The sequence below is a fragment of the Schistocerca gregaria genome, chromosome X (genome assembly GCF_023897955.1).
Source record: "Schistocerca gregaria isolate iqSchGreg1 chromosome X, iqSchGreg1.2, whole genome shotgun sequence".
In the NCBI taxonomy this organism is placed as follows: domain Eukaryota; kingdom Metazoa; phylum Arthropoda; class Insecta; order Orthoptera; family Acrididae; genus Schistocerca; species Schistocerca gregaria.
Window position 1 is genome coordinate 391,293,257 of NC_064931.1, and position 26,344 is coordinate 391,319,600.

Consider the following 26,344-nt stretch of genomic DNA (forward strand, 5'->3'; position numbering starts at 1 on the left):
AGTCCAATCTGCCACTGGAAATGTCTTACAATTTAAAACCTGGTTCCTAAATCTCTGTCTTGCCATTATACAATCCATTTGAAATCTGTCAGTATCTCCAGGTTTCTTCCACGTATCCCCTCTTTGTAGTACACGTTATTTAAAATCCGATGGTACTGCTAGGTTTAATTCTAATACGTGCCATTACCTTTCATTTGGTTCCATTGTTGGTTATCTTATAATTCTTTGCCAGGGCACTATCTACTCCATTCAACTGTTATTGCAAGTTCTTTGCCCTCTCTGACAGAATTGCAGTGTCACCGGTAACTTCAAAATGTTTATTGCTTCTCGCCGATATTTACTTCTGTTTACAAATTTATCTTTGTATGCTTTACTGCTTGTTTGGTGTAGATGTTGAATAACATCGAGTGTAGGCTAACCGAATGTCTCACTCCAGTCTTCCAGTTGCACAATAAGAAATCCAGCGGATGGAGTAGCAGAACTTATGTGCTTCGACAAGATTTGTTCTTTGATAGGGTGGGGTTCTGAAATAAATGTCCAGTCTCATTACTCCTCTCTTCTTTTTACCTGAGGGCAGCAAAATTCATATTTCAGAACATATATGGCAAAAATTCAACCTTTGGTTTGGGACAAAATGTATTCAAAACGACTCACATGTTACCAGTTGTGGAGGAACATGTAGGAATGAGCGTCTCTCCTATTTCTGAACATTAAATGTTATGTTTGTAACTTCCAGAAGAGCAGAGTACATTGAAATAACTATTTCTAGATCGAAATGTAAGCCACTACCGTTCAAACCGACTAGCGAGAACAAAGAGAAAAGACGGTTGGAGAGGCAGTAAAGGGAAATGTCGTTAGAGTGTATTCTGGGATTGGAGAAGAATGAGGAAGGAAAAGTATTGTATACTTTTCATGACTTTACGCCTCGTATCTCCAGATATCATTTTTAAATGAGGAATGGTGGGCCGGGTAAAGTTGATACCTCACAGCATCTCTGGACAAGTAGCTTTATATCTAAGAATAGTTTGAAGCGTTTATGTAAAAGACCGATTTCAGAACCTTTCTGCCCTCGGGGGCCTGACTCAAATGGTTTAACATTCCCATTTTCCATGTGAACAGAAGGTGCATTGTAGGTGATTTCGCCAGTTTTAATTGCTCGGACGCTGGTTTGAAGACCTAATGTAATGGGCATCAGTTTGAACCTGCTAACTGTATTCAAGAATATGTCTCCCTCTACAATTTTAACACCCCCCCCCCCCCAATCCCCAATACCTACATTAACACACTTCTCTCCATTACCAAACTGCCAAGTCCTTGATACCTCAGGATATGCCTTATGAAACAAACTTGTGCCATAAATTTCTTAATTCCCCAGTTCGATTCAGTTATTCGATCTGCAGTGCCACCAATATTTTTCGGTGCTACTGAGTAAAATTGTAATGTTGTCATGGATGTTGCAAAAGATCTTGGGAGTGGGCCAGCTCGGAGCCGACCAAACACCATTTCGTCTGATGCAGCACTGCCGCTGGTAGATTTCTACATTGTACTCCAGAAAAGGGGCTGGCACCACCATAAAGACGACACAGCGGAAAGGCGTTGGTAGGACAGTTACTACACATCCAATCGACAGACTTCTTATGGTCTACATGCTTACAAACTGTGATTTGCAAAGGAAGAACGCTCTGTCCCAACATAAATCACCATTATTTTCAGTCAAATGTGTCTCAGTCTGGTAGCTACTATTTAAGAGGAGAGGTATTGCCGCTCTACGAGGCGACATGATGCTACATGCAGCCACCATGGGATTTGGCCTCCACTAACTGTGGGCCCCCGCTGCTGTCTTTAACATCAGCGCAGAGAGCTTAGCATTTTCCTGCCAGTGGGCCAACTACCAGGTACAACCAGCCTTCCGTCATAGAAGGTTGTCGTTTGAGACCACACAGTATTCAAGTTTGTTCTCCAGTAAAATGTATGACTAATAGTGAAGTTCTTATGACCAGCTATCGATCATCATCCCAATAGTAATTCACCACCTCAACTCAGACCTCCACGTGGAGACGCCATCGATCCTGGACCTCCACATTTTGATGTGAGAAGTGTGTGTCAGCTCTCAATTTCAGTGACAGGGGAACCTTACCAGCCACCCTCCCCGGATACGATGACTATCCACTACCTCAGGGTTATAGTTTCATCGAAACACAGCATCAGTGTGCAGTAAGTGAGTGCACTGACTGTTCTATTTTTCTCCCTTTGAGTATCACATCCAGTAAGTGCACCTTTTAGCAGCTTTCCAGTTCAGTTTTCCTGTTTGACATGTGTCAAGTAAACTCAGACTCTGTTCTGAGGATGTGTAAATATGAGCGTTGTTTTTGCCTATCATCAATGAGTGTTGCTCATTGTCTGCAGGTGTATAAGATGTTAACCATGCATAGATTCTTGGGACGGAAAGGTGATTTTTGTTCGGATGTCGGAGTTTTGTGATATTTTTCTCCGTTTTTAATGTCCAATGTATTTCACTTTGAGCAATTAATGTGGCTCACTACCTATAAGCACGTGAAGTAGTAGTCATGAGTAGCCGCTCAAGTGGAGAAGTTAAGTAACAGTAAGTGTTAGGATAAAATTAGATTAAGTGTCCTTGTCGTCATACTGTTTTGTTCTCCTCGGTTGTTGTTTGCATGATTGGTGGCGGGATTCCCTGGCGGAGAAGTTGCGAATTTCTGTAGCCTGAACCAGATGTGGAGGGAAGTGCATGTGCCGATGATTTTAGTGTTCTGCAAAGTGCAACTGCCGACTGTAATTTTGTTGTAGATACTTAGGAGGTGACAAAGAAAAAAATGGCTCTGAGCACTATGCGAATTAACTTCTGAGGTCATCAGTCGCCTATAACTTAGAACTAATTAAACCTAACTAACCTAAGGACATCACACACATCCATGCCCGAGGCAGGATTCGAGCCTGCGACCGTAGCGGTCGCTCGGTTCCAGACTGTAGCGCCTAGAACCGCACGGCCACTCTGGCCGGCAAGGTGACAAAGAAAGCTATCAATAATGCTGATTGTATTGGAGATGTTTTGGGTACTAAAATGCGGCTGTAGAAATGAATGTGCGCAATGGAAAATACTGAAAGCGAAAATAAAGATATTGCCCTGTCTGACTAATCCGCGAAGCAAATCTTAGAATCTCTTGACGGTGATATTGTTTCCTTCTTCTTGCTCTTTAACATATAAATAACAACAAATGAATGATTAAGGGTGCTAGTAACTACTAAATATTAATCTCGTTTCTGCTTATACATTTACTGTAGATTAAAACCCTTTTATATATTACAAATCTTTATATGTCGATGTGCAATGAACATAAAGAGATACAAACTCTAGCCAAAAAGTAAAAAACCCATTAAACACTAGGACGGAAGAAGGCGGTCCTTTGAATAGTAAAATCTAATACTATCTTCTTCTCTCTGTATTCTACAGACAAGAAATGCGAACTTCTACCCACAAGGACGGACTTCAGACAACGACTCAACATGACTATAGGCAGGAGAAATGCTCTCAATAACTGAGCGCTGTGTACTCAACGACGTTTCCCTACTCGGAGACGAAGTCCAGAATCCTGTAAGTTAGCAACACCTTCGCTCACCTATAGCACCTTCCCAGTGCCTTGTGCCCTATAACATGCCAATTAAGCATCAGTGATTTAACCGCATTTGTCCTATCATGATAAACGAACGCTGCGACAGTATTTCACTACTGACAGCTTCCGCCAGCTTGAACATTTTCCCACTGGATTCCACCGCTCGTCATCGAAAGTCAGTTCCGGCATGATGCTTGATGAAAAAGTCTATCCCTGGGATTGCACGGTAGAGTTCGCCTGCATCTCGCAAGTGTTGTCACTTTTGTAAATCTCCTGATCTACTGGCACAAGCCTTGTCGGCCCAATCATAACCCTTACAAACACATTTCCTGTTGTTCTCCTCCTACATTCTGAGGAGGCAGTGCCGTCAAATATGGTGCCGAATCTGCGGCCTTCGGTAACACTAAATGCGTCTGTACCATGTCCGTACCCATCTGCAATACAATCAGCCTTATTGATAATTTTCTGCGTCACCACTCAAATATCTGCAACAAAATTACTGTCGTCATTAGTACTCTGCATGACACAAAGATCATCGGCACATGCACTTCCCTCCACATCTGGTCTAGGCTGCAGAAATTCGTAACCTCTTCGCCAGGGTATACCTCACTAATTATGCAAACAGCAAAACAGTATGACTACGAGGACACATAAACTAATTCTACCCTAACGCTTACTGTAACTTAACTTCTTCACCTGATCGGCTAGTCATGCTTCAACGTAGTGAGCCACACTTTTTGTTCAAAATGAAATACATTGCCCATTAAAAACTACCACAAAACTCCGACTTCTCTACAAAACTCATCTTCCCCTCCTAAGACGTTACGCATGCTTAACACCTTATACACTTCCAGACAATGAGCCACCCTCATTGACAATAGAATAAAATAATGCTCATACCTACACATCCTCAGAACACAGTCTGAGTTTACTTGACACATGTCACACATGGAAACAGAACTGAAAAGATGCTAGAGGTGCACTGACTCGGCGTACTACTCGCAGGAGAAAGAAATAGAACAGACAGTGCACTCACCTACAGCACACTGACGCTGAGGTTGGACGAAACTGCCACCTTGAGGCAGGGAGGGTGGCTGGTAAGGCTGACATCAAAACGTGGAGGTCCAGGCTGGATGACCTGTACACGTGAAGGTCGGAGTTGAGCTGGTCGATTTTTGTCGGGATGACGATCCGTGGCTGCTCATAAAAACATCACTTTTAGTCATACATTTTACTGAAGAACAAAGTAGAACATTCTGTGGTGCAACATCCTCCATAACAGCGAGTGTTAAGGAACTGACGCAACAGGTGGCCATGGCCTCGAACGACTGCCTTCTGTGGCTGAAGGCTGGTCGCACCTGGTAGTTGGCCCACAGGCTGGAAGATGCTAAACTCAGAGCACAGACCTCAAAACTGGAAGCAGGGGCCCACAGTTAGTGGAGGCCAAATCTCGTGGTGGCTGCTTGTAGCCTCAAGTCGCCTCGTGGAGCGGCATACACCTCTCCTTTTAAATAGTAACTACGAGACTGAGATACCTTTGACTGAAAGTAATGGTAATTTATGTTGGGACAGAGCGTTCGTGCTTTGCAAATCATAGCTTGTAACCATGTAGACCATAAGAAGTCTGTTGATTGGATGTGTAGTTACTGGCTTACCAAAGCTTTACTGCTGCAGTCGTTGTTGTGGCCTTTCCTTTAGCACAATATGGGAATCTGCCAGTGGCATTGCTGCATCTGACGTAATGGTGTTTGATCGGCTCTGAGCTGGGCCACTCCCAGGTATTTTTATTTTATTTTATTTTTTTTTTTTTGCAACAGCGATATCAACATCACAATTTTACTCATTAGCGCCGAAAAATAGTGGTGGCACTACAGATCGAATAACTGATAAGAAGATACTGAGTTGAACTGGGGGGTTTGGTATATCATTTAATTGATGATAGGAGAAAATACAAAAACGTGTTACATGAAGCAGGCAAAAAAAGAATACATACGTCTAAAAAATGAGATCGACGGGAAGTACAAAATGGCTAAGCAGGGATGGCTAGAGGGCAAATGTAAGGATGTAGAGGCGCATATCACTAGGGTTAAGTTAGATACTGCCTACTGGAAAATTAAAGAGATCTTTGGAGAAAAGAGAACGACTTGCATGAATATCAAAAGCACAGATGGAATTCCAGTAATAAGCAAAGAACGGTGGAAGGAGTATATAGAGGGTCTTTACGAGGGCGATGTTCTTGTGGACAATGTTATAGAAATGGAAGAGAATGTACATGAAGATGAAATAGGAGATATGAGACTGCGTGAAGAGTTTAACAGAGCACTGAAAGACCTATGTCGAAACAATGTCCCAGGAGTAGAAAACATCCCATTACAACTAATGACGGCCTTGGGAGAGCCAGGCCTAACAAAACCCTTAGTGAGCAAGATGTACGAGACAGGCGAAATACCCTCAGACTTCAAGAAGAATAAAATAATTCTAATCCCAAAGAAAGCAGGTGTTGACAGATGTGAAAATAACCAAACTATCAGTTTAATAAACCACGGCTGCAAAATAATAACATGAATTCTTTGCAGACGAATGGGTGAACTGTTAGAATGCGACCTCTGGGAAGTTCAGTTTGGATTCCGTAGAAATACTGGAACACGTGAGGCAATACTGGCTTTACGACGTATCTTAGAAGAAAGATTATGGAAAGGCAAACCTACGTTTCTAGCATGTGCAGACGTAGAGAAAGCTTTTGACAATGTTGACTGGAATACTCTCTTTCAAATTCTAAAGGTGGCAGGGGTTAACTACAGGGAGCGAAAGGCTATTTACAATTTGAACAGAAACCAGATGGCTGATATAGGAGTCGAGGGACATGAACGGGAAGCAGTGGTTGGGTAGGGAGTGAGGTAGGGTTGTAGTCTCTCCCCGATGTTATTCAATCTGTATATCTAGCAAGCAGTAAAAGAAACAAAAGAAAAGTTCGGAGAAGGAATTAAAATCCATGGAGAAGAAATAAAAACTTCGAGGTTCACCGATGACATTGTAATTCGGTCAGAGACAGCAAAGGACCGGGAAGAGCAGCTGAACGGAATGGACAGTGCCCTGAAAGGAAGATATAAGATGAACATCAACAGAAGCAAAAAGAGGATAATAGAATGCAGTCCAATTAAATCGGGTGATGCTTCGGGAATTAGATTAGGAAATGAGACGGATAAAGTAGTAAATGAGTTTTGCTATTTGGGGAGAAATATAACTGATGATGGTCGAAGTAGGGGGGCTATAAAATGTAGACTGGCAATGGCAAGGAAAGCGTTTCTGAAAAAGAGAAATTTGGTAACATCTAAAATAGATTAAGTGTCAGGAGGTCGTTTCTGAAAGTATTTGAATGGAGTGTAGTCCTGTATGGAAGTGAAACGTTGATGATATATAGTTTAGACAAGATGAGAATAGTAGCTTTCGAAATGTGGTGCTACAGAATAATTCTGAAGATTAGATGGGTAGATCACATTACTAATGAGGAGGTATGGAATAGAATTAAAGAGAAGAGAAATTTGTGGCAAAACTTGACTAGAAGAAGGGATTGGTTGGTAGGGCATATTCTGAGGCATCAAGTGGTCGCCAATTTAGTATTGGAGGGCAGGGTGGAGGGTAAAAATCGTAGAGGGAGATCAAGAGATGAATATACTAAACAGATTTAGAAGGAAGTAGGTTACAGTAGGTACTGGGAGATGAGGAAGCTTGAACAGGATAGAGTAGCATGGAGAGCTGCAGCAAACCAGTCTCTGGACTGAAGAGCACAACAACAACAACAAGAGCTAACAAGATAGATTCATACATAGTCAAAGCTGAAGAACAAAGAACGATACGAAACAGGAAGACATCTCCTAGCTGATCGCAGAAAAAATGTGAAGGCTTCTCTGTTGTTCAATATCGTAGGAGTATTACATGTACTTATTAACATATGTGAACTTTCTGGTACGCACATATTTCATAAACCTAAAGAAAGAAACATTTTCTTGGTGTCTTACTTTTTCCTATGACACATTTGACTACGATACTGGCTATTACATGAGGAGTCATTCAAATAGTCAGTACAACAAAATTACAAGATTGGTGTATACAAGAAAAAACAATACAATAATTTGACATGTTTTAAGTAAACAGTTTGACAATTCATTTACTTTGGCATGGGAGAAATTTGTAAAAGAAACACTAACTTGAGAGGTATCAATGTTCTGAGGATAATAGGTTAAGTCATTTCAGTGACGATTCTGCCCATAGTAATTGATGCAGCCACTGCTGGAGTGACTTCACAGTTGGCTTGTATGATGTCAGTCGGTCGGTGACGACTGGCTGAGTGTGAGCTCTGGTTGTGCACTTCGCAGCAGACGTGGGCATGGATGCGATGCCCGTCCAGGACCGTAGCCATGTAAGCCGTGCGAGCTTGTCTCCCGCTACCGGTTCAGCCGGGGCAGCCACATCGAGGTCCGACGATCCGCACGGTGCAGAGTCATGCTGCCGTACTGGACTACAGCAGTCTCAGGCCGAGCGAGTCCCTGAAGTCACACCAAGGGCCGAGCAGTGCTGTTGCTAAAGCACCTCTATGCCAGGGTCTCAGCAGAGTTCCGCATAGAGACGCAGCCCACGGGCCGCGGCCTCGCTGCTCCACACTGAGCGGACCCGTGACATCACTGCACCAGTGCCGTGGGCCAACACTGCTGTGGTGCGGCCTTCGGCCTGTTGGTAGCAAGTTACTGGCGACGAGCGGTGAGCAGAGCAGTGTTTGATGGAGTGGTGGGATTTCTTCTTTTTTTGGTCGCGCACAAAGTGAGAGCGGAAAGTAAACGTAGTTTGCAGAAAAGGAAGAAAAAGGAAGGTACATAACCATCTCTTTGACACACCGGTCGCAGTACATTCGTTGAGATTGATTGCTTAGGTATAAAGCTGAACAGCTGTGATCACGTAACTTTCACTTCCACTGAGGTCGCACACTACCGTAGATCATCTTTGAAATTAGTATCTTCTAGAGTTTGGGAACTTAGATGATGTAAGTCATCTCGAGTTATTTATATTAGATCGCGTATCCATAAAAAAGGTCAGATTTGAGCAATTGATCAATAATATTAGTCAAGAAATTCATTTGTATCTCTTTATGACTCTTGCACATCGAAATATAAACATTTGTAACATACATAGGGGGTTTAATCTACAATAAATGTATAAGCAGAAACCACATCTATTATTTAGTAGTTACTGGTTCCCTTAAGCATTCATTTATTTTTATGTTGTTATGTATATGTTAAAGAGCAAGAATCAGGAAATAATATCACCGTTAAGAGATCCTATGATCTCCTTCAGGGGGTAGTCAGACAAGGCCAAACCTTCATTTTCGCGTTCAGTATTTTCCAGTGTGAACATTAATTTTTCACCAACCTGGTGCAGCAGCTTGGAAACCATACAAATACCTTCAAGAAATGCTTTCCAACCCTTAAATTTATATTCGATGTTAGCAAATCCCCCTTTTTCATTAATACTTTTCTTGCTATAGTCAGTTTTCATTTTGTATCCTCTCTACTTCGGCCATCATCAGTAACTTTGCTGCCCAATAGTCGTTTTAGTGTCTCATTTCGTAATCAGATGCTCTTAACACTACCTGGTTTAACCCTCCAAATACCAAGGGAGAGAGAAGGGGTACTTTATGCCTACCTTTTCAGAATACTGTAATCTAGCCATGTACATTATATTTTTAAATTCTCAGAAAAACATATTTGTGATTTTTAATGAATTCTTCTACCAGATTCCGTAATTGGTTTAAATTTTTCAGTAAAACGTAACGCAAAAATTTATGTCTTGTCAGAGGACGTGAATTTTCAGTAGATGTGTCATATTCATATTTCAGGTTTGGGTCACTTCTCAGGCATTAATATATCTTTAAAAAGTATCTTGTGCGTAAAAGACACCGTAAAATAATGAAATCCGTATTTTTTGTGTTGGTCATATATTACACCCGCTTTTGTAGTATACGTTATGGAAAATCCTTTTGTACTGCTAGGTTTAATTCAAATACGTTTTATTACCTTCCATTTAGTTCCATAGAGGATAAACTTATAATACCTTTTCAGGGCTCTGTCTTTTCCAGTCAACTGTTATTCCAAGTTTTTTTGCTCTCTCTGACAAAACTGCAGTGTCACCAGTAAACTTCAAAATGCTTATTGCTTGTCCCTGATATTTAATGCTGTTTGCAACTTTGTCTTTGCATGCTTCAATGCTTGTTCAGTGTTAATGTTGAATAACATCGAGTGTAGGCAACACGAATGTCTCACTCCCATCATCCCATTGCACAACTAGAAATCCAGGAAATGGAGCAGCAGAATTTATGTGCTTCAACAAGATATATTCTTTGGTGGGGTGGGGCTATGAAATCTATGCCCAGTCTCATTACTCCTCTCTTGTTTTTACCGGAGGACAGTAAAATTCATATTTCAGTGCATATACGGCCAAAATTCAAACTCTGATTTAGGACAACATAGATTTCCATCGTTTGACATGTTACCAGTTGTGGAGGAACATTTAGCAACGAGCGTCTCTCCTATTTGAGAACATTAAATGCTAATTTTGTAACTCCAGTATGAGCAGAGTAAATTGAGACAACTATTTCTAGATCGAAGCGTAAGCCACCTCCGTTCCAACCCACTAGCGAGAACAAACAGAAAATAAGGTTGGAGATACAGTAAAGGGAAATGCCGTTAGAGTGTATTGTGGGATTGCAGAAGTATGAGGAAGCGAAACTATTGTATCCTTTCCATGAATTTACGCCTCTTACCTTCAGATATCATTTTTAAATAACGAATGGTGGCCAGAGGAAAGTTGCTACCTCACAGTATTTTTGGATAAATAGCTTTTCATATAACTAAAATTTGAGGTGTTTATGTAAAAGTCCGATTTCAGACGTTTCTCTGTCCTGGGGCGCCTGACTCGAATGCTTTAATATTGTCATCGTCCATGTCAAGAGAAGGTGCAGTGTAGGTAATTTCTCCAATTCTAATTGCTTGGGCGCCGCTTTGGAGTGCTACAAAAACCATTATATTTTAAAAGCTATAAAATAAACGATTGCGTACAAGAATTACAGTAATCGAATAGCATACATGACATAAAAAGTTCTTTCATCAGCGTATTATCAGTTCCTTCGTTTTGCGCTATTTCTCCCTTCTCAGAGAGCTTCTTGCACAATGACATTCCAATATGGTCAGCTGCTTATTCCGACGAGTATCGCAAGCCTGGCTCAGTGATCTATCAAGAGCATTAAGAAGACAACTTTTCCTTAATTAAGTGATGTGTTCTTTCGCCGCAGTCAAAAGACCATGAACGTATGGACAATTAACGCATATATATTCGGCATCAAAATGATTTCATAGCCCTGTATATAGCATATGGCAGGAACAATTCAGTCGTGAATAATCGCGCAATCCAACGACAATGTTGATATCTTGATCGGTCGTGTGCTGCATGGTTCAAATGGCTGTGAGCACTATGAGACTTAACTTCTGAGTTCATCAGTCCGCTAGAACTTAGAACTACTTAAACATAACTAACCTAAGGACTTCACACACATCCATGCCACAGGATGGATTCGAACCTGCGACCATACCGGTAGCGCGGTTCCAGACTGAAGCGTCCAGAACCGCTCGGCCACTCTGGCCGGCATGTGCTGTGTCTTTCAAAGTAGAATCGTGGATACCAAGAGACATTAATCGTCTAAACAATCCTCATAGAATATCACCGACCGTTTGTTGTTCATCTGGAAACTGGGTTGTAAACAAAATGCTAAGTCTGAGAGTCCAGTCAATGAAACAGAAGACTGCTAATGGTTTCTTCTTCCGCTGGACGTGCACGTGTCCGTAGTTGCTGAGTATTCACCTTCTGTTACATGAGAAATTAGCTCAGGCATAATTATATGTTGTAGGCTTTTAACTCTTTCTGCCATGTACCGCGACACAGTTGTGGGGTGAGATATATTGGCCTTTGCGGTGTCAACAAACGTCTGAAAAAGATCCATAAGTCCTTCACCTCTTATAATTCCGTACGACTTTATGTCTCGTGCACACACAGCAACGCAGTCATCGACAGTTAGCTCCTGAGCTGGTTTAGGAAGTCGTTTCTCGTCCACATAAGACCTTTGTTTATTAGACACGTATGGATGGCGAGATATGTACGGAGTGCCACTTTACCCATAAGCATGAGAGTAAATTTCACAGCACAGCGTACAGCAAACAAAATGAACACCTTTCCTAACGCCATCCCAGTAGAATTTAAAAAGGTCCAAATTCAACTTTTAAAATTCGTTCCAGGCTGTGGTGTTCTATACTCACCACCGATTAGTTTTTCTTTTACTTCCTTTTTTCTTCACATGTGCTCCTTCTTCTGCAAACCACGTTTAGTTTCCCGCTCTTATTTTGAGTGTTACGAAAAAAATGAAGAAATCCCATCACTCCACAAAACACTGCTCTTTTCACCGCTCGTAGCCCGCAGCTCGCAACTGCGGTCAGTGCTACCAACAGTTCGTAGGTGCAGCACACCAGTGCTTGCGCAAGGCACTGGTGCAGTGACGTCACAGTCTCGCACAGTGCGCAGCAGTGAGACCACGGCCCGTGGGCTGCGTCTTTATGTGTATCTCGTCTGAGGCCTTTACATACAGACTCTTTCGCAACAGCACTGCTCGGCCCTTGGGGTGACGTCAGGGACTCGCTCGGCCCGAGACTCCTGTAGTCCACTGCGGCCGCAGCTCGCGGTCCGGGCCTCCGTGCATGACTCTGCACTGTGCTGTCCGTCGGACCTCGACGCGGCTGCCCCGCCCGAACCGACAGCGTGAGACAAGGCTCGCACGGCTGTCATGGCTACGGTCCTGGACGGGCTACACTTCGATGATCTCCTCTGCGGCAAACTGCACAACCAGAGCTCACACTCAGCTGATCGTCACCGACCGATTGACATCATAAAAGCCAACTGCGAAGTCACTCCAGCAGTGGCTGCGTCAATTACCACGGGCAGACACGTCACCGAACTGACTTAACCTCTTATCCTCAGAACATTGATGCCTTTCAAATTTTAAGTTAGTGTATCTTGTACAAATATATCACGTGCCAATGTAAATTATTTGTCAAACTGTTTATTTAAAACATGTCAAATAATGTATTGTTTTTCTTGTATACACCAATCTTGTAATTTTCTTGTACACGACTTGAATGAGTACTCATGTAACAGCCAGTATCGTAGTCAAATGTATAGCAGACAAACATAAGACACCAAGAAAATTTTTCTTTCTTTATTTTTATGAAATATGTGTTTGCAAGAGAGTCCATAAGTGTTAAAAAGCACATATGTTATACTTTCTATGATGATAAAGAACAGAGAAGCCTTCACATTCTTACTGCGATCAGCTAGGGGATGCCTTCCTGTTTCGTATTGACCTTTGTTCCTCCGCTTTCGCTGTGTAAGCATCTACACTACAGGCCATTAAAATTAGTAGACGTGCTACAGATTTATACGACAGGAAGAGGATGCTGTGATATGCAAATGATTACCTTTTCAGAGCATTCACGCAAGGTTGCCGCCGATGGCGATGGCGATTCCTGAGTCAGCAGTTGGGGACGTTAGCAAGAGAACAACCATCTGCACGAACAGTTCGACGACGCTTGCAACAGCATGGACCATCAGCTCGGAGACCATGGCTGCAGTTACCCTTGCCTCTCCATCACAGGCCGTAGCTCCTGCGATGGGTGTCGTCACCGACGAACCTGGCTGCACGAATGGCAAGACGTCATTTTTTCGGATGAATCCATGTTCTGTTTACAGCATCATGATGGTCGCATCTGTGTTTGGCTACATCGCGGTGGACGCACATTGGAGGCGTGTATTCGTCATCGCCATACTGGCATATCACATGGCGTGATGGTATGGGTGCCATTGGTTACACGTCTCAGTTACCACTTGTTCGCACAGTGGACGTTACATTTCAGATACGTTACGACCCGTGGCTCTACCGTTCTTTCTTTCTCTGCGAAACCTTACATTTCAGCAGGATAATGCATGACCGCATGTTGCACGTTCTGTACGGATATTTCTGGATACAGAAAATGTTCGACTGCTGCACTGACCAGCACATTCTCCAGAACTCTCACCAATTGAAAACGTCTGGTCAACGGTGGCCGATCAACTGGCTCGTCACAATACGCTAGTCACTACTCTTGATTAACTGTGGTATCGTGTTGAAGCTGCATGGCCAGTTGTACCTGTACACGCCATCCAAGCTCTGTTTGACTCAATGCCCAGGCGTATCAAGGCCGTAATTATGGCCAGAGGTGGTTGTTCTGGTTACGGATTTCTCAGGATCTATATACCCAAATTGCGTGAAAATGTAATCACATGTCAGTTCTACTATAATATATCTGTCCAATGGAACACGTTTATCATCCGCATTTCTTCATGCTGCAGCAATTTTAATGGCCAGTAGTGTATCTTGTCAGCTCTTAATAACCTGGAATCTATTTCAGTGCATCTAAATTAATAACTTTCGGATGTATTAACTTAACAATCTAAACATATCTCCTTGTATAATGTCTTTTTCAGCTTTGTGTTCAGCTATTCGTGAAAGAAATGCAAAACTGCTGATGTGGAGCCCGTCCGTCATTGGTGTGATCCAAATACTGATTAGCAATTTATCAGATGTTTTATGGTGCCCCAACGAAACTGCTGTCTTTCAGAAACGAAGTCCGATACTCTATTAACAGTGCCTAATGCGATTGACTGATCACGTAATGCACTTGCCTTATGAAATTTACATTGGAGGCACATCTGTAAGTTTGCGTTTCTCTCGAACACCAACCTGGAGTAATAGGAAATCACAAAAGGAATGAAGAAGCACTGCTCGGTTAATTTGCTGGAAAGTGATAGGTGATCACGTCTATTTTCTTTACATTCTGTGTCTTCCTTCCACCTTCGCAAGTAGGCGAGGTAACAGCACACAACTTCCACTCGCTTATCCACCTTCGAGAGAGGTTGTTGCTGTTGTTGGATAGGGTCCAATAGTGTGAGATAAATAGCTTTTGTCATACGAGAATGAGCAGCGCCGTTAATTTAAAGCAATACTGAAACGTCTTTTGCCATGTCAACAGCCTAGGGCGCTGAATCACAAGAGATCTACCTTACTCATGAGTTCTCTCAGTAAAAAACTTGCAAAATTCTGGACCAGAAGCCTACCTCTCCCTCCCACCCCCTTCCTCAATGTAGTTGTTGTCGTCTCCACTCTGTAGACTGGTTTGATGCAGCTGCCAAAGCTACTCTATTCTGTGCAAGGCTCATCAGCGCTGTACAGTTACGGTAATGTGCATCAGTTTGAACTTGCTAATTATATTCAAAAATATTTCTCCCTCTACAATTTTAACAGCCCCCTCCCCACCACAACATATACACACTTATCTCCATTACCAAACTGACAAGTCTTTAACGCCTCAGGATCTGCCCTAGCAAACGACGTTGTGCCCTAGGTTTCTAAATTTCCCCAATTCGACTCAGTATCTTCTTATCAGTTATTCGATCTGCAGTGCCACCACTACTTTTCGGCGCTACTGAGTAAAATTGTGATGTTTCCATCGCTGTTGCAAAAGATATTGGGAGAGGGCCAGCTCAGAGCCGACCCAACACCATCACATCAGATGCAGCAATGCCACTGGCAGATTCCCACATTGTGCTCCAGGAAAGGGGCTGGCACCACCATAACGACGACGCAGCAGAATGGCGTTGTTAGGCCATTTACTACACATCCAATCAAAAGACTTCTTATGGTCTACATGATTACAAGCTGTGATATGCAAAGGAAGAAAACACTGTCAAAACATAAATTACCATTATTTTCAGTCAAAGCTGTCACAGTCTTGTAGCTACTAGAGGAGAGGTGTATGCCGCCCGACGAGGCGACATGAGACTACGAGCAGCCACCGTGGGATTTGGCCTCCACTATCTGTGGGCCCCTGTTGCTGGTTTTAAGATCAGTACTGTGAGCTTAGCATTTTCCAGACTGTGGGCCAACTATCAGGTGCAACCAGCCTTCAGCCATAGAAAGCAGTCGTTTGAAACCACGCCCACCTGTTGCATCAGTTCCTTAACACTCGCTGCCTTCAGCACACACTGTGAAGGACGTTGCACCACAGAATGTTCTAGTTTGTTCTTTAGTAAAATATATGAGTAACAGTGAAGGTTTTATGAGGAGCCATGGATCATCATCCCGACAACAACCCACCACCTCAACTCAGACCTCTACGAGTACATGTCATCAATCCTGGACCTCCACATTTTCATGTCAGACGTGTGTGTCACGTCTAAATTTCAGTGACGATGACGTCATCCAAAATGGCGGCATGTAAACTTGACAACAGCACATGACGTCATTCAAGATGGCCGATTTTGGCAAGAAAATAGGCCAATTGGGCTACGTCCACTCACCTAACCGTCCAGAAGAATTTTGCGCCAAATCCAAATTCGAACATAATAATGCATGAAAACCTTACTTTTCTTTATTATTATTCATCATCACTTATTAACACTGATTATCATTCATTATCAATCATTATCATTTATTATAATTTATTATCATTTACTATTATTTATTATTGCTGGCCTACCTCCACAAGAATGCCAATTCCAAAACGATAATGGCTGCAAAACAATACTTGTCTTTATTATTATTCATTATCATTCATCATTTATTATAATTTATTATCAGTTATTATTTATTATCATTTATTATTATTTATTATTATGGGCCGCCCTCCACTAACATAGAAAATCGCGCCATGTTCAAATTCACACTCCTTAATCTCTGGAAAACCGTACTTCTATTTATTATTATTATCATTTGAAATTATTTATTAGAATTGATAATGATTTATTATAATTTGTTCATGATGTTTGATTTTTGCAGCAAGAAAGCGAATTCCCTTACATCCATAACAAAAAATCTCTCACAAATTCAAATTCAAACACGATAATCTGTCACACCTGCGAAAAATAAGAGACCAATTGGGCCATGTGCACTAACCAAAGTTCACCGCATCCTAGGAAGTTTGAATTTTTCGAACTCACTTATTATTTCACTCCTAAGCTACCAGTCGGCGCCAAAGCTGTTCGCTGGACAGGATGGAAGCTGCCGACTTCTTAATGGTAGGTCGGTTGATCCAGCACCTGGTTGACAAACAACGCCCTGCCACACGTTTGGCGCCAAAGTTCGCTTGAGAGTGGAATCCGCCATGAGGTTACAAAAGGTTGTCCAGCAGATGTGCTCGCCACGACGTCCCTCGCTAAGATAATTGATCACCCAACTCTCATTATTCAATCCACATTCTGCACTTACCTAATCCAAGACCGTTGGGAAATCACACGTAACATAGTTCGCATGACTACTTAATTAAATTGATCAATTAATTAACCTCTCTGATGCGGAAAAGTGCCACGTCCACTTAGACTTGGAATCAATTTTCGTCACTGTCACACCCACCTGGACTTGAAATGAAAACAGAAGAACATTGTTGCAAAGGAAGCCACTAACTTAAGTCATCTGTGAAGACTCAAAATCGTCTGCTTTGCCTCTCTCATACACCACGAGCGCGAGACCGCCTCCGTTGCAACCCGCACCTTTATACTCGCGTCGGACATAATCCACTGTAAATATTCTAACTGAACTATGACCCGAATACTGTTGTTCAGTCCACACGATCTATGACATGGCCAGAGCACACCATCAGTACCTAAGCCGACAACATCGCTCGGCCCACCTGTAGTTAACCGCTGAGAGACGCTGATATGCTGCAATCACATCCCTCGCGCTCTTGCAGCTACTTGCCTCAGCAATTCCATCTAACAAAACCTCCAAGTAGAAAAAATGAGAACCACCTCTAACTCTCTCATATTCTATATCGTCACACAAACACTTAACGTACATTTTATTTAGACATAGAGTATATCTATCACTCCCATACAAAAAACACTCGCCCTGAAGTACCTGGTGTCATGTTGCACAGTCGGCAGACACGCAAACAGCTCGTAATTTCAGTGAACAATATCAGACTGCTCCTAAATAATGCAGTGCACGTAACTGTAAACACCATCAGTACTCGTAATCTGTCCAAATAACGCATAGCAAAATAGCTCAACAGACGCACTCAATCAACCTGTCCCACTCTAAGTCACACGTCCGACAGCTCTCAGTTCGCTCAAAGGTCTCTGTTCGACCCCTCAAACATGACTTGATGACAGCTGCATTCACACCTAACACCTTCATATCACCTACACGCCAAACATGACTATCCAAGCCAGAAAAATTAAGAGCCTAGTCAACCTCTCCGAAATTGTATAGCGCCCCCAGAAATAGTTAACGGTCGATTTCGTGTTTTCTCAGCTTATTTGTAAATTCAAATTCTTACCCTAACAGAACTTGCTCACGAAAATAATACTGAATGCGCTCCTAACCTCCTACCTTTCCAGCTCTCAACATTCGCAAATGTTCTCAATCCTCCCATATCCCAGCACAACCGATTAATCATTCTTACTCCTTGTTATCCAATTTACTGGCCTAATTTCCAAAGGGCATGTTATCGAAGTAACATCCTGCCTTTCTTTCTGAGTCTTTCTGTGCTTACTTTTACAGAGATCGCTAAACTACATCCACAGCCCCCTCAATCTACACACACACACACACACACACACACACACACACACACACACAGTCATCATCTCTACTCATCCCATAACATAAGCAATAGTAAGTTTACAATCCAATATATACAAACCATACACAATGTAAGCCACAGTAACTTTACAATACCTACTACATACCCCAATTGTCTCCAAGCCTAAGGAAGCACTGCTAACCTGCTCTTTCTTTCTACACACACGACACTCAGCGGTAATCAGCCCTTCTACATCAATGGACGGAAGTCCCTCTCAGAACTGTTCCACAAATTCGGCGATCGCTTCCCCTCAACACAAATGCCTTACTTTCTTTTCTTCTTCCTTGCCTTCTAGCTTTTTTGCTACAAACATATCCAGACTCATAGACTACAAGAACACACCAAAATTTTTCTAAGTACAGCTTCCTGTAAACCACTGAGTAACTAGAAACAAAGAGACAAAAAGTGATATTCGCACTCTCGAATACCGAAGTCGTTGATGGCATTATACTTAGAATTAAATCTTACGATCGCGGACTCTTTTGATTGGCATTCCACAATGAGCTAAGTATCGGAAATACACTCTCTTTACCGCTGTTACTCTGGAAATATCTCTACCGTCTTTTCTACTTCCTCTCTACTCATCACATAACATGAACCATATTAACTTTACAATGCAATATATACAAACGCTACACAATGTAAACCACAGTACCCTTACAATACAGTATATACACATTTGACACAAAACAGTGCACTTATCCAGTATATCTCTACAGCATGCGAAAAAAATTACCATATTTCTACAGCGTCTATGTACCTCAATGCGCCCCAGTCCTAGGAAAGCACCGTCAACCTGCTCTTACTCTCTACAGACCCGGCACTCAGAGCTAATCATCCCTCTTACATCAGTGGACCTAAGTCACCCTGAGAACTCTTTTTACAAAATCGGTATCGTCCCCACTCATTACAAACGCCTTATAGTCTCTCCTTCCTTATCTGTTCACCTCACACTCATAGACTGCAAGAACACATGTACTTTCTCCATAATAATACACCATTTTAGCTGTACTTCTCAATACCATGCACTAGGCTACACCTACCGATCAATAGTTCATCATAATTCCCAAGATATAGACTTCAAATTAATTCTCTACAAACGCCGAACCATATCTATGTGCAGCATGCTGTAAACTACTGATTAACTAGAAACAGACATATGCTAAATAATATTTCCACTCTCGATTAACGCTCTCAGCCATGTAACATATTCGAGATCTTGGCTATAATTTACACGTCAACTAACGTCTGTCCCAGGTCTAGAGAACAGACAAGCGTGTATCCAACACACCACAATCGATCTTGGCTCAACTAAATAAAGGAAGCAAATGTGCAGGAGTAGTCAACCGAACAATCTACATCCCATCGAATAACACACCAACCCAAATCAATCGTCTTCTCAAATTCTGACTTGATCACCAAAGCCGCCCAACACATACTACACTCCTGGAAATGGAAAAAAGATACATTGACACCGGGGTGTCAGACCCACCATACTTGCTCCGGTCACTGCGAGAGGGCTGTACAAGCAATGATCACACGCACGGCACAGCGGACACACCAGGAACCGCGGTGTTGGCCGTCGAATGGCGCTAGCTGCGCAGCATTTGTGCACCGCCGCCGTCAGTGTCTGCCAGTTTGCCGTGGCATACGGAGCTCCATCGCAGTCTTGAACACTGGTAGCATGCCGCGACAGCGTGGACGTGAACCGTATGTGCATTTGACGGACTTTGAGCGAGGGCGTATAGTGGGCACGCGGGAGGCCGGGTGGACGTACCGCCGAATTGCTCAACACGTGGGGCGTGAGGGCTCTACAGTACATCGATGTTGTCGCCAGTGGTCGGCGGAAGGTGCACGTGCCCGTCGACCTGGGACCGGACCGCAGCGACGCACGGATGCACGCCAAGACCGTAGGATCCTACGCAGTGCCGTAGGGGACCGCACCGCCACTTCCCAGCAAATTAGGGTCACTGTTGCTCCCGGGGTATCGGCGAGGACCATTCGCAACCGTCTCCATGAAGCTGGGCTACGGTCCCGCACACCGTTAGGCCGTCTTCCGCTCACGCCCCAACATCGTGCAGCCCGCCTCCAGTGGTGTCGCGACAGGCGTGAATGGAGGGACGAATGGAGACGTGTCGTCTTCAGCGATGAGAGTCGCTTCTGCCTTGGTGCCAATGATGGTCGTATGCGTGTTTGGCGCCGTGCAGGTGAGCGCCACAATCAGGACTGCATACGACCGAGGCACACAGGGCCAACACCCGGCATCATGGTGTGGGGAGCGATCTCCTACACTGGCCGTACACCTCTGGTGATCGTCGAGGGGACACTGAATAGTGCACGGTACATCCAAACCGTCATCGAACCCATCGTTCTACCATTCCTAGACCGGCAAGGGAACTTGCTGTTCCAACAGGACAATGCACGTCCGCTTGTATCCCGTGCCACCCAACGTGCTCTAGAAGGTGTAAGTCAACTACCCTGGACAGCAAGATCTCCGGATCTGTCCCCGATTGAGCAAGTTTGGGATTGGATGAAGCGTCGTCTCACGCGGTCTGCACATGCAGCACGAACGCTGGTCCAACTGAGACGCCAGGTGGAAATGGAATAGCAAGCCGTTCCACAGGACTACATCCAGCATCTCTACGATCGTCTCCATGGGAGAATAGCAGCCTGCATTGCTGCGAAAGGTGGATATACACCGTACTAGTGCCGACATTGTGCATGCTCTGTTGCCTGTGTCTATGTGCCTGTGATTCTGTCAGTGCGATCATGTGATGTATCTGACCCCAGGAATGTGTCAATAAAGTTTCCCCTTCGTAGGACAATGAATTCACGGTGTTCTTATTTCAATTTCCAGGAGTGTATTACTACGCCATTCGGTCGCCTAGAGGACATCAAAGTTAACTCTTACAGATCGATACACTGCAACAGGTCTCTGCATTCGGACAGCTGCTCCAGTTATTTATTATTTCTTATTATCATTTATGACATATAATATTATTTATTATAATTTATTATTTATGTCATGCGTGTTTGTTCACCAGAAGTTCCTGAGTCCAGTTGGGTTATTACACATCATCACCAGCAGGCAGCCTCATTCAAGATGTCCGATTTTATAGGGAGTTTGAATTTTTGCAGAAGATCATACAATCCGTTTACCTAACAAGAAAGGCTCCAAGTTCAACTGTGTTTAGCTCCTATCGCAACCACCAGAGCACTCTGTCATCACGTCAGTTGATTATGCAATTACCATTATTCAAGATGGCTTCACCCAGTGAGAAACGTGTCACCTTTCCCGAGCCTGCATGCAGCAGTAAAAATCCAACTTGGCTTTAGTCACACGCTACACATTTTTCAGCTGACCCCATTTACAGATCTTTGTGCATCCCACATCTGCAATTTAAGTCAGAGAAAGACATATCCATTACCTTCTGCAGCCTGTCTAGAAACAGAACGACCTCAGTTAGTGACACAGGACCTTGTCTTGACCATTCGCCGGAAATGCGAGCGCCGCTGGCGGTATGTCAAAGCCACGTATCTGTCCATTTAAGCAGCCATGTCCTCAGCCCCAGGAGCAGCATGCCGAAGTGGGCTCTCTCTCTATACCTGATCTCCAGCTATTGTCTAACGACATACACTGCACAAATGGATTCCTGAATAGCGCAGATCTCTATCATCCCCTACATCTCCAACTCAAGATGTAAACATTGTCTCCCCCAGACAGCGAACCCGACGTCATTAACGCTGTGCTGACAATTTCCACTCACAAATCTCAGATACTCTCATATATAAAAGCCTATTCACTCCTACCAAAACTCACTTAATAATAAAAAAAAAGCATTCTCCCTTTCTAAGCATAGATGAGTATGCATTTAGAACAAATAGACAAAATAATTCCAAGCAGAAGTCATACATATGATTAAAAAGAAAAAATGACCTCAATTTAGATTATCCGACATTTATTTACATGTCCTAATGATACAGTCGTAGATGAGTTGTTTCATCCACTCGGCCGGCCGCGGTGGTCTCGCGGTTCTAGGCGCGCAGTCCGGAACCGTGCGACTGCTACGGTAGCAGGTTCGAATCCTGCCTCGGGCATGGATGTGTGTGATGCCCTTAGGTTAGTTAGGTTTAAGTAGTTCTAAGTTCTAGGGGACTAATGACCACAGCAGTTGAGTCCCATAGTGCTCAGAGCCATTTGAACCATTTTTTCATCCACTCGCTCGCTCCTTCAACACACACTTCACAGAACCTGTTCTACTTATATGCCACCCACCCTGTTATAATAATGATTTAGTACAATCATTTACGACCCCACATACAACCCAGCTCAATAGAACATAGTAGTTCCTTTTTCCACAGATAGTCATATTCGGTGAACAATTAAACGCACTAAATTACACATGCATTTAGCCAAATAAGCAAATACTTAAATACTTTTACCGACATACACATCCCTCTCACTCAGGATAGGGCATTTAATATTACATACTTAAACACAGACCAATGATAACAATATTCCAACGTGCACCTTGTCCGTTTAATAAAGATAAAATTCATTTTCCTATAGCGTACAAAATCACCATTATACATCAGAGCACCCTCAGTCGACCAAAGTCGCTCTCAGAACAGTTCAGCTAATTCGAGAGCCTTTTCCCCTTCGCAGAAACCCGTCAGTCTTTCTGATCAGAGCCTGCTCCCGTTTCTACAGACATCTCCAGACTCACATATTAGAAGACCAAAAATATTTTTAATATAATATTATAAAATTCACCTCGTACTCGTCTATATTAAGCACAATCCTAGTACTTCAGTGTGTCATAGACCTCTGACGATATAGAATATGAGAGAGTTAGAGTTGGTTCTTATTCTTTCGGCTTGGAGGCTTTATTAGATGGAATTGCTGAGGCAAGTAGCTACGAGAGCGAGAGGGATGTGATTGCATCATATCACCGTCTCTCAGCGGTTAACTACAGGTGGGGCGAGCGATGTTCTCGGCTTAGGTACTGGGGGTGTGCTCTGGCCATGTCCTAGACCGTGTGGATTGAACAACAGTATTCGGGTCATAGTTCAGCTAGAATATTTACAGAGGAGTATGTCCGACGCGACTATAAAGGTCCAGGTTGCAAGGTGGGCGGTCTCGCGCTCGTGATGTGTGTGAGAGGCAAAGCAGACTTAGGGCAGTGGCTTCGTTCGCCACAATTTTCTTGTGTTTGTAGCGAAACACGAACTGACCATCAGAATTCAAACTTCTCTTTTTTTATAGATAAAATGTGATATAAGTTAATGTAGATTAGTATATGTTAGTACATGTTAGTAAACGGACATGGGTCGGTAAGGGGGCGTGGTGGTCGGTAAGGACTTTAACTATTTCATTTCAATGTGGCGAAAATTGATTCCAAGTCTAGGTGGACGTGGTACTTTTCCGCATCAGAGAGGTTAATTAGGTGATCAATTTCATTAAGTAGTCATACAAGCTTTGTTACATTCACTTGCGGAGGTACTAAGCTAAGCGCGAGCGATGCTTCATGTGTACGGACGTGTGTTTTCTCGACGATCTTGGATCAGGTAAGCGCAGAATGTGGATTGAATAATGAGAGTTGGGTGATCAATTAACTTAGCGATGGACGTCGTGGCGAGCACATGTGCTGGACAACCTTTTGTGACTTCATTGCGGATTCCACTCTCGAGCGAACTTTGGCGCCAAACGTGTGGCAGGGCGTTCTTTGCCAACCAAGTGATGGATCAACCGACCTACCTTTATGAAGTCGGCAGGTTCCAACCTGTCCAGCGAACAGCTTTGCCGCCGACTGGTCGGTGGGGGCGGTCTCGACAGCCCACGAAAACATGTTTACATCGCTGGACCAGCGCGGCCTGCGACGCGAGTCGGCGCCAATGGGCTGTGACGCGAACGGCCGCTGGACGGGCAGCGGACGTGGACGTATCCGACGGCCGTCACGTGAGGCGATCGCTCGTTTGCCGGTGGCGCGAGGTCTGGCGCAGGTCAGGGGCGACCATATCAACTAATTCAGTTGGACTGAAGGCCTTGTGGCGACTGGACTGCGATCTCTATGATGTGTACTAACTCTGATGGAGTAGAAGTGATGACGGTACTGTTGCAGTTTCGTCGACACACAGCATCAGTGTGCAGTGGGTGAGTGCACTGACTGTTCTTTTTTTTCCCACTGCGAGTCTCACGTCGAGTCAGTGCACCTTTTAGCAGCTTTTCAGTTTTGTTTTCAAGTGTTACACGTGTCAATTAAACTCAGACTCTGTTCTGAGGATGAGTAAATATGAACGTTATTTTTGCCTGTCATCAATGAGTATGTCTCATTGTCTGGACGTGTATAAGGTGTTAACCATGCGTAACTTCTTGAGAGGAGTATATGAGTTTTGTCGAGAAGTCGGAGATTTGTGGTAGTTTTCACAGTTTTTAATGGGCAATGTATTTCATTTTGAGCAATAATGTGGCAAACTACGTTTAAGCACCTGAAGTGGTAGTCATGAGTAGCCGCACAAGCGGAGAAGTTACAGTAAGTGTTCGGATAGAATTACATTAATTGTACTTGTAGTCACACTGTTTTGTTCCCCTCGTTTGTTGTTTGCATAATTAGTGAGGTATACCCTGGGGGAGAGGTTGCGAATTTCTGCAGCCTGAACCAGATAGGTAGGGACGTGCATGTGCCGATGATTTTTCTGTCTTGCACAGTGCAACTGCTGACCGTAATTTTGTTGTAGACACTTAGGATGAGACGCAAAAAGCTATCAAGAAGGCTGATTGTATTGCAGATGTTGCGGGTACTGAAATGGTACAGACGCATTTAGTATTTCCCAAGGCCGCAGATTGCGTACCATCTTTGACGCCACTGCCTCTTCAGAAGGTAGGAGGAAAAGAAAGAGGAATTGAGTTTGTAAGGTTTATGATCGCGCCGACAAGGCTTGTGGCAGTGGATCAGAAGATTGACATAAGTGACAACACTTGCAGTGTAATGCGTGATGCAGGCGAAGGCAGCTGTGCAATCCCAGGGCTACACTTTCTCATCAAGCATCATGCCAAAACTGACTTTCGATGACGAGCGGTGGAACTCAGGGGGATAATGTTAATGCTTGGGGAAGGTGTCACCATTGAAATCCTGTTGCAAAGTTCGTTTATCATGATATAACAAATGCGGGCAAAATCACTAATGCTTAATTTGCATGTTATAGGGGCACAAGGCACTGGGAAGTTACCTTAGGTGACCGAAGGTGTTGCTAACTTATACAATTCTGGACTTCGCCTCTGGGAAGGGAGTCGCCAGTGAGTACGCAGCGCTCAGTGATTGAGAGTTCTGCTTTATTCCTACCTTTTCAGAACACAGTAATCAAGTCATGTACAATATATTTTAAAAATCTTAAAACATATATTTATGGTTTTTAATGATTTCTTCTACCAGATTCCATAATTGTTTTAAATTTATCAGTAAAACTTAACGCAAAAATTTAGGTCTTGTCAGTGGATGTCAATTTTCAGAATAGGTGTCATATTCATATTTTCAGGTTTAGGACACTTCTTACACATAAATATATCCTTAAAAAGTATGTTGTGCGAAAAAGACAACGAAAATTAACGAAATCCGTATATCTTTGTGTTGGTCTATATTACGCCCTCATTTAGTAGTACACGTTTTGGAAAATCAGTTGGGTCTGCTAGGTTTAATTCGAAAACGGTCAATTACTTTTCATTTAGATCCATTGAGGGTTAACTTATAATCACATTCCAGGGCAGTATGTATTCCATTCAACTGTTAGTCCAAGTTCTTTACTGTTTCTGACAGAATAGCATAGTCACCGGTAAACTTAAAAATATTTATTGCTTCTCCCTGATATTTAATTCTGTTTACAAATTTATCCTTCTATACTTTATTGCTTGTTCGGTGTAGATGTTGAATGACATTGAGTGTA